Below are 9776 nucleotides of genomic sequence, written 5' to 3' on the forward strand. Positions count from 1 at the left end.
TATTGTTTAAATGAATGTCGATAATATCAGGCACAAATAAAACACTCGAGTCAGTGCCTCCCATCTATGTACTTCTCCGCCTCTTCAACTGCTCTCGTAGAAGCTGCTGTAAAGGCTACCAAAGGAATACCAGTATTTTCTCCGAAAAAGAAACGTAAATATAAGCGATGTGGAGCGCGAGAAGTTTAGTCTTTGGATGTGAGAACACAATTTGTTGGGTGTGGTTCTTGACGGGCAGTTTTCATGTATCCGCAAATCAAAGCGATGGAAAAGCGAGTCAATTCTCTCGTTAACATTGTCCGTATATTCCCACTTTTATGGAGATAACGGCGGCAGTCGAACGTACGTCTCCTTCTACTATTTTGCTTTCTGTTCGGTCGCCTTGCGAAACACGAATGAGTTTGGCACATCCCTATCCAAAAAAGCGCAGCAAAACAAGCCATCTACGTTCGCAAAGTTTCCACGCCAACATTCCTACTTTGAAAGCCGGTCCACTTTTAAGCAAAATTTTTTTTCAGCATGACTTGATGTTTTTCTCGTGCTATTTTTGTGTCGTTCAGAGGAAACGACACATAGATACATTTCTAGCCGGCCTGCACAAGTCGAACCTACATCAAGGTGCACGAAAAAAGCAAAAGCTGTCATTTTTCAATTGGCGTTCCTTTCTGTCGCATGTTCTGGCGCTTCCTGTTGTGACGGTGCCTTCGTTATCAATAGTGCCTGATAGACCTCTTTAACTGCTATCTACACAATATTTTCACTGAATAAAACTCTATTTACAAACCTGCCTTTGTTTCGGTGCTTATTCCTTCCTTTTCGATCTTTTAACAGTGTTTATATACATTTAGTCTTTTTAAAAACATGTACAGTTCTGTTTTGTATATTAGAGCATCGGTAAGATATGATGTCTTTCAGGCAGCCATGTCACCTCTAGTATATCTGGAACAACGTGCTCGGTTTTAATACGTGTAGCTGTATGGTGCGCATTGCTTCCTGCAAAAAGCATATCATTACGACGAATGCGCAGAAAGGACCAATAAAACCCGCAAACTCCTCTTGGAGTTATCTAAAACATGCGTATGCATTTGCTACTAATCGCCTGCTTCCCGTCGTCATATGCTGCTGTGTTTGGTATAATGGCGAGAAACACCGCGAAAGTCGAATAAGGAAACGGAGAATGGCGGTTGCAATTGCCGTGTTGGTAATTAGACCAGCATAACATGAGGACGTCATGCCGCCTGTAGCGTCGCTCTCGGGCATCATGAGCTTCTTTCTTGTGTTGTTTAGGTCTTGGTTGCCATCATCATCCATTAAGTCTTCTTGCTGTTTCCTGCTCGTCCCAGGTGCCTCCTTGAGTTGTTTCTGTCGTCAACTAAACTGCCACTGACGCTCTGCATGTTTGCCACGGTTGCGAAATCACGTCACCTGCGTCGCCGCGTTGTTATACGGTTGCGAAGCACGATAGACACGTTGTTTTTCGCCGATTTGCGGGAACGGATGGCTAGCGCAGAGACTAGCATACCTGACTTTCAATAAAGAAGTCACAGGTCCGAAACTCATTGTCGGTTATTTACGTCTATAACCATCTGATTTATTTTGGTTTCGTTGATTTACCTTTATTGATACAACATTTTCTTTATGCAGTGAGAGCGGTACGGGTCATGCGTTAGCGACGGTCTTCCTCAGTGAGTCAACATATAAATGCTTACGCATTTAAATTAGGCTCAAAAGCATCTCGAACACTGTCCACCGAAGCATTACGAAAGCATGGCCCTGATTTCACACGCATGAGAGAGATAACCGCAATGTGTGCAGTATTCAAGTGACGGTTTTAATGTTGTGGGGTGTTGATTTTATCAGATTTAGTACACCTTTAATCATCCAACAAATCCTACTTTCTGGGAGGCATAACTTCGCTATATATAACTTCGCTATACACATTACAAATCAAATTAGACAACTTAATCTAAAAACCAGGTGAAAAGTGCTTTTTCAAGGTTTGCTGGTCCACCGCATCAAAGTTTTGATAACGTTAACTATGTTAACAATAAATAGTTATATTCATAAAAATGTCTAGTCATGGTTCGCATGCACAGCATGATGTCAGAAAACGCCACCGCGGCAGTGTTATTCAAACCACGGTGTTTGTAATTCCACTTCAACTCAAGCCTGCAAGCATGCAATCAGTACTCGCGTTCATTCGAGCACTTCGCATACCTTTCTCCACCCTTAGGGCGCCCTCACGGGGCGAACTATATGTGGTACACAGCTAGAGGTAACGGTAAAAATAAAATGACCGCTGCTCAGTTGATTCCAGTCATGTGAAAAAAATAAATAAAAGGTGTCCAAGGAAAGAAATCTATGAATACGGTCATCCTGCTGTCCAGACCTATCTTTAGCACAGAATTCTGAGGTCCTGGAAGCAGCTTTATCGTAGGAGACAGAAAGAGAAAGAGGAGAAACTCGTTTTCGTTATAGACGACCTACGTACCACCGTGGTGCTGCACCGACCATTCCCTTATCCCCCGGTTTTGCCTCCCGGCTGCTTCACCTTTACAGCTACCCGCTTTTCCTGGCCTAAAGTAAGGCCGCTCTGTGCGGCCAGGTTGGGACTAAGTGACGGCCTTGTTTCTGCCCATTATTTCGCTTTGTGTGTCGTGACGCAAGGACCTTCCCGCGTCGCCCTCCTTACATCACGTTCTTTATATCGAAACGTCTCTGGTGAAAAAAAAAATAAAAAAGAAGGAAAGAAATAATGAAAAAGAACGGAGAGTATACTGTGACGCGTCTGCTACGGTCGGGTCAAGTTTATGGCGCCACCGAAGGCAATTGCGTCTTCCGCTGCTGTCTTTTGTATCGAACAACCAACGGGTCGAAGCTGCCAGGTTGAGCCGCCGTCGTATACGACCTTCGCTCAGCGCCGCCACCTCTGATGAGCGCTCAAAGGGGTGGCAGAGAAGAGCGCGCGCACGGCAGGCGTTCGCCCCCATAAATCCCCCCAATAAATCAGGCCTCGTTTGTTTGAGAGGCGATTTGCGACGGCGCGTGTACGCGCACCAGCGCGGTAAAGCCACACGCGGTGCTTTGTGCGTACTTCTTCCGTATTTCCTCGTTTCCGGGGCTACTCTTATCGCTGCTCGAGTTGCTTCCTCTCCCACACGGACGTCTTTTGTTGCTGATTTCTTCATTTACGTTTCGCATCCTTGCTTTTCACGCTTCGTTCACGGTTGCTCGAACGCATGGCCGCGTGGTTCAAGCCGGCTTCAGCCTCACGCGCAGTTCGCAAATTTAGTTGTCGAGTGCCGCTGGTGAGCTTAAAGGAGCCACGCCTCTGTGAGATGGCGCTCTCTCGTTGTGTTTGCGTTCTGATGAACGCCTATAATGCGAAGTCGCTCAGACGTTGAAATGCGGCGGTTATTGTGAGCGAGCCCTTGTACAGAGAATCACATTCGTGCTACGTACGCTGGCGAGTCTCACTCGTGGTTCCTTTTCGAACTAACGCGGAAGGGAAAATTGGCTTCTGATATTTATGAGCCTGCATTTACATAGTAAGTTGTAGTGTAACAGGAGTTTTCGTCTTTCTTCTATTTAGCTGGGATTCAATCAGTGTGCCATATCTTTACTTCAGTGTTCGTGTCTGCACGAAAAGGTATGGGTCTAAAGTCAGCTCTCATAAGGCTGTTTATCATAAAACACTCATTATCTGGCTCACTCCTCACACTCGCCTAATCTATGCAATTGTTACCCTTACCAAAGGAAGAACGAAGGATATATAATGAGTACCCGTCCTTCTTTCTTCTTTGTAAGTTAAGGGCTATTTTCGTTAACTGCATGCTCGTAAACAGGCGTGCAATGCCACACTAAGGTAGAGAGAGCCAGCGGGCAAAATGTAGGCCCAACAACTGCTGAAAATCATCATACCGTGAGCATATGTGAATGTTTAGGAGCATAGCGTTTCAACAGCAAGCAGCCCCCTACTTGGTATCCTCTAAGAAACATGTGTAAACGTGTAAATGTGTGCATTTTTCTTTATCTTGCTGTCTCCCCTTACCCCTTCCCCAGTGTAGGGTAGCAAACTGGATATTTACCTTCCGGTTAACCTCCCTGCCTTTCGCATCTCATTTATCTCTCTCTCTCTCTCTCTCTCTCTCTCTCTAAGAAACATTATCAGCCCGTTATAGAAAATTGACACAGTGGCAGTAAAACGTTCTCGGTGGCATGGCTAGATTATTTGGGGCGTGCATATCCGGAAGCAGTTGTAGACATAAACTGCAGCTGCATTTATCGTGATGAGTGCATAGTGCGGTGAGTGCATAGCGTGATCTCACTTCTCGTAATGTACTGTTTCAGGTTTTGTTTTAAAACAAGAAAAAAATATGAACAGAGTTTTTCTTGCGTGATCCGAAACAATTTTCTTCATACTTCGATGCCAATCAAGCAATATTGTGGCACTGAAAAATAAATGGAGAGAGAAACATCACGCAGAAACTCTTCTGGAAGGAATCTTGAAGTATACACAAGCATTGTGCCGCTTGCTAATCGCCACGCAGCCCCGGTGTCATTATCAATGTTATGAAACTTGATTCGACAAGTATCCCTATCAACCCTATCGGTCGCTCTCACCTTATCGAACATGATCCCACCCTTATCAACTCTTATCGGTCCTTATCAACCTGGATGTCCTGCGAAGCTGTTGCAAAACCACCACTACAATTGCTGAGGGGGGTATGCAATGATTTATTGATGGTTCGAATGCTTGTTTTTAGCTTGTTCTTTATGGAAACGTATGCTGTACTGTGTGTTGTATGGTGATTTCAGTGAATGTATGCACCGTTCGCTTCACTTTGCCGAGTGTTTGTAGCCTCCGACTTACTTGGGTATGATCCATTGCATTTCTTGCTTGCTTGCGGGGTATGGGTCATTGTTTAGGGGGGCATGAGCCATTGCATTCGTCTTACGTGACGGACGGACAGGTGTACTCATTGTGTAGCCCTAGAAATGCTTACGCATTTAAAAAAGTGCAGGAAAGAAAGAGAGGTCGACTAGATGCACTTCCGGTTTGTTACCCTACGCAGGATAAATCGGTTAAGGGATGAAAAGAAGGAAAGTGAGAAAACACTCTAAGAGTGTCGCTTCATGCGGTAGTCCACATCGTAGCAGTCGCTCATTGATGTCTGTCGACTTCAAGAATGCGCGCATCTTTTTCACCTTGTGAAACATGTGGCCGTGGTCCAAGTACTTTTGTCGCCGTGAATGATCTTGAATCCAGGTGATATAAAGCAAAAAGTGCTGGTCTTCATAGCGGGGACAGATGCAGAGGATATGTTCGATAGATTCCTCACACCGATGAATATTGTAGGAAAGTGTGTCACTCACCCCAATGCGGAAATAATAGCTCCTTATGAATGTTACAACCAGCCACAAATGTACTCTCGGAAAGGGCCACAACATCATTTTTCAGTACTTAACAGGTTATTGCCGCATTTTCGACAATAACCTCGGTGCCATTGGGTACACCAGCAACGTGCTTCACCCGCGACACATCCGTTTAAAATGGACGCTGCAAGCAACCTTGGATCACTGGCTCGTCACACCGCTCTAGCTGACAGGCCTACCGAACGGTCGCCTACGAATTCTGGACTCTTTTGTGAAGCTCCAGCTACCACAATGCCTCTCCCTCTGCGATGAAAAATTTGAATCTTTGTTTTATAGTTGCAGGATGATAAAACGGCTTTACTTGTTTTTTTAAGCGATTTCGATGCACAAAAGGACAACGTTTAAAACGAGAATATCCGAAATAAAAATTAAAAATTAATTTTAGTGTAGTCTTTCTGAAGATACAGAGACAACGAGAAAATGCGGAAGTCGCCCAGTTTTACTCGAATCAGCATCCTTCATAGCGTTACCACTGCTCACGCGCACGGTCACATAAAAAACAAAGGCGACCCTTGTTCCATGAAGTGAACCCATATTTCGTGTGAGCGTACTTTCCCTCATATCTGCTGTAATTGTTTATCTAATTACGGCCGTTGTTTCTCTAATTACAGTCCTTCTAGATCACCGGCAAGCTAAAGTCAGAAAAAAAAAACATTACGAAACATACTTTTACCCGCCGTGGTTGCTTAGTTGCTTTGTTGTTGCGCTGCTGAGCACGAGGTTGCGGGATCAACTCCGGCCACGGCGGCCGCATTTCGATGGGGGCGAAATGCAAAACACCGCTGTACTTAGATTTAGAAGCACGTTAAAGAACCCCAGGTTATCATCAAATTAATCCGGAGTCCCCCCACTTCGGAGTGCCTCATAATCAGATCGTGGTTTGGCACGTAAATCCCATAATTTACGAAAACGTAGTCCACACGATCAATTTTGTATGCCGTATACCGTGAGCTGATATTCAATTTACATGGGAAAATACCGCGAAATGTGGAATATGCCAAATTACTTACTTAATCTTTCTTATTTCTTAATACGTCAATTACTTCTTTATGTGGAATACACCAAATTACTTTATATAAAAACCATTGTGCGAGCTGTGCGTCATCTTGATGTGGAGTGGCGGACGAGGATATAGCCCACGTGCTGTTGGTCTGCCCATCAGACACCCAGCAAAGCCAAAACGGATGCGCTTTAAAGTTAGGCCCTGTGATATATTTCATTGTGTCTTGGGACAATACTTGGACCATGGCCTGTTAGTCGCCTTGAAAGAGCAACTTTCAGTGCACTAAATACTTTTTTATAAGTACTGACATGTGCGCGACCTACTAGGGACGATTTTGTGCAGGGACTCGGCCTAGGTTGTTAGGTTTTGTTTTCTCTCTGTCTCTCATTCTTGTAAGTGTCAGTGTCTGTGCGCTCTAAAGAGACATTTTATTTTCAATTATTGTTAAATAAGTTACTTATTTATTTATTTATTTAAACAAATTTGTTTTTCGCATATAAGTGAAATGGCTTCCACCCTCTAGAATTAAACGCCAGTCAACCCTATACACAAGTAAAATTCTAATAGTTCGATACATTAAATAATAAATGAGATTCTTCAGGAAGCACTTTTTTAATGAGAGGTCTTTCACGTTTCTGTCGCACAGAAGTAAATCCACACGCAAGGACTTTGGCTTAATGCGACAGGTGACGGCAATAAGCTTGATTGTTCTTTTTTAAATATTACATCTAGAGACAGCATGTAGTGATAATAAAATGCTAAAATGAATGGATTCAACATTCGCAAAAGAACAGCTCCGCAACTTCTCCGTAGCTCATCTTATTTATTTGCATTTCTTTTTATTCTTCTCATTCTTTACCCACACCCGTGTCACTGTGAACCCACCAACTAACTAAAAGTAAAGGCACAGTCCGTAACAAAATACTCATATGTGAAACGTAATTTACGAAACGAGGCGGTGGTTCCTATTTTCGCGTTTCTAGCGCGATCCCCCTTTCATTCTTTCGGGCTGCTTTTTTTTTTTGTGTGGTGTGTGTGTGTTGATTTTCTGTAAACCAGAAAGCTTCTTGCGATTTTCTTCTCTGTATTTTTTTATGTTTTTGTCATGTTTCATGGTTGCGGCCTGGTGGACAGCTTGTCTGCGTCCGCGGTTCCTCGTAATGAAATCCCTCTTTACTCTAATGACTTTTCAGCATGTTCTGCTAGCGCGTCCGGCCCAGCTGCCCAAATGCATGTCCATCTTTGGGCTGGAGAACCCCGCGAGCCCATTACGAGAGTCCCGGTATTCTATCCGAGCCTTTTACGCTAAGCTTCTTCCTTTTTTCTTTCTTTTCTTTTTTTTTTTCCCCCCTTATTGCTCATCATTTCTTTTCTTCTATTTCGTCTTTCAAGAAGGAACACTCAAAAGTGTGCGCCTGTTTCTACGACATCCCGTAAAATACTTGTGGTTGCCTCAAGACGAGCTTAAGGAAACGTGTACACCTCTTTAGCGCTTACTATTGTTTATCGGCTGCAACGTATGGGAAGTGTGTCAACCTAACGGCAGGCTATTCGACATTTCTCAATAAAAACAGCCTTAGCGAACAAACTAAGATTGGGCAAGCTCCCCTTTAAAACACGCACGCAGACACACACACACACAAAAAAAAATATGTGGATGCCACGCTTTGTTGCAATTAGTTTAGCGAAGCTTTCATTGTTGTTCGCAAAGAACAGTGTTCGTGTTCAGCGACCACTCGCACATATACTAAAGCACACGACCACGTTGTACACATTTTCCCCAGGAAACATCTCGCCCAACTTGTGGCATGAAATAACTTTACGCGCACAAGAGGATGACAGACAAGAGGCTAAGACACACGAGCGCAGTCTTTCATGTTCTGTTCGAGTCTTACCAACATGCCCAAACAGTTAGTCAACTTGTGGCGCTCGACCATGCGGACACCCCACGAATGACGAGGAAGGAATGACGATGGCGCGGGGCCACGATGGCCTTACACAACAAGATGGCGACACTGAAATGGCGAGACGAAACGACTACGATGGCAGAGACATGACGGCATGGCGAAAACTGTAAGACGACGACGCGATATGACGACGATGGTGGGACGGCAACCGCGAGGAAAATGTGGTGTACTATGGTGGCTATGGCATTGCGCTGCTAAGCCCGAAGGCGCGGGATCGAATTTCGATGGGGGCGAGATGCAAGAACGCCCGTGTACCGTGCTTGGGTGCACGTTAAAGAAACCTCAGTGGTCTAAATTAATCCGTGATCTATGTTGCGCCTCATCATCATATTGTGGCTTTGGCACGTAAACCCGAGAATTTAATTTTTTTAACAACGGATGATGGCAGTATGATGACGAAGGAATGACCACGACAGCATGCGACAACTGCATGATCACGACGCCGTGATAACGATGGCATGACGACCAAAAATTACAACGAGGGAGTGAGAACGAAGGCATGACAACAATGGGATGAGGGCGCTGGAATGGCGACGATAGGACGTCCACGGCGGCATGACGTCGAGGTCATGGCGACAGTGAGATAAGGATGCTGAAATAATGGTGCAGGTATGACGACGACGGCGTGATGACGGCGACGTGATGACAAGGGGTGGTGGTGATGATGAATGATAAATGCTTTTTTTTAATTTTCTTGAAACGTCAAGAGGGAGGTTAAGAGGTCAAGAATGTCTTGAAACGGGTTGGTGGCACTTGCCGCCAAGCTCATTCGTTAAAAATTCATAACTCTCCTTTTCTTCTCTCCTTCTTCCTTCTATCTTCCGTTCCCCTCTCCCCTTCTCCACATGTAGGGTAGCCAACCGGCTGAAACCTTGGTTAACCTCCCGGCCTTTCCTTCTTCTTCTCTCTCTCTCTCTCTGTGGTATAATTATGCCTTTAAAAATCGTACACTCTAAGCTACGTTATCTACAGCAGGAAATTCGCTTTATTGCGTTCTTAGCTTCGTTCGCACCACCAGTACGCCAGCCTTCCTTTATTAGTCTCATAATACCACTTTTACAAGTGGTATTTACGTATTTCACACAGTCTTTAAGTCTAACGCTTCGGTCAAGCGTACCGAATCCACATTTATCGTCGGACAGATGGCGGGCATAACCGATATGCTTAATGATTTCTCCACCACTTTCCACATGCTATGCACATGTTCACTTCATCTGAAAAATATCTCCGATAACTAAGCATTCTCAGACACCCTACCTGGCTTCGAATAGTCAAGTATTGCCTTTGGACAAGCCCGCCGAAAACATGGGCCTCATGTGCAAATAGGATAAGGTTGACAGGAAGAGCATCGCATACTCTAACGGAAGAGG

Source organism: Dermacentor silvarum, chromosome 5 (genome assembly GCF_013339745.2).
Source record: "Dermacentor silvarum isolate Dsil-2018 chromosome 5, BIME_Dsil_1.4, whole genome shotgun sequence".
NCBI lineage: Eukaryota > Metazoa > Arthropoda > Arachnida > Ixodida > Ixodidae > Dermacentor > Dermacentor silvarum.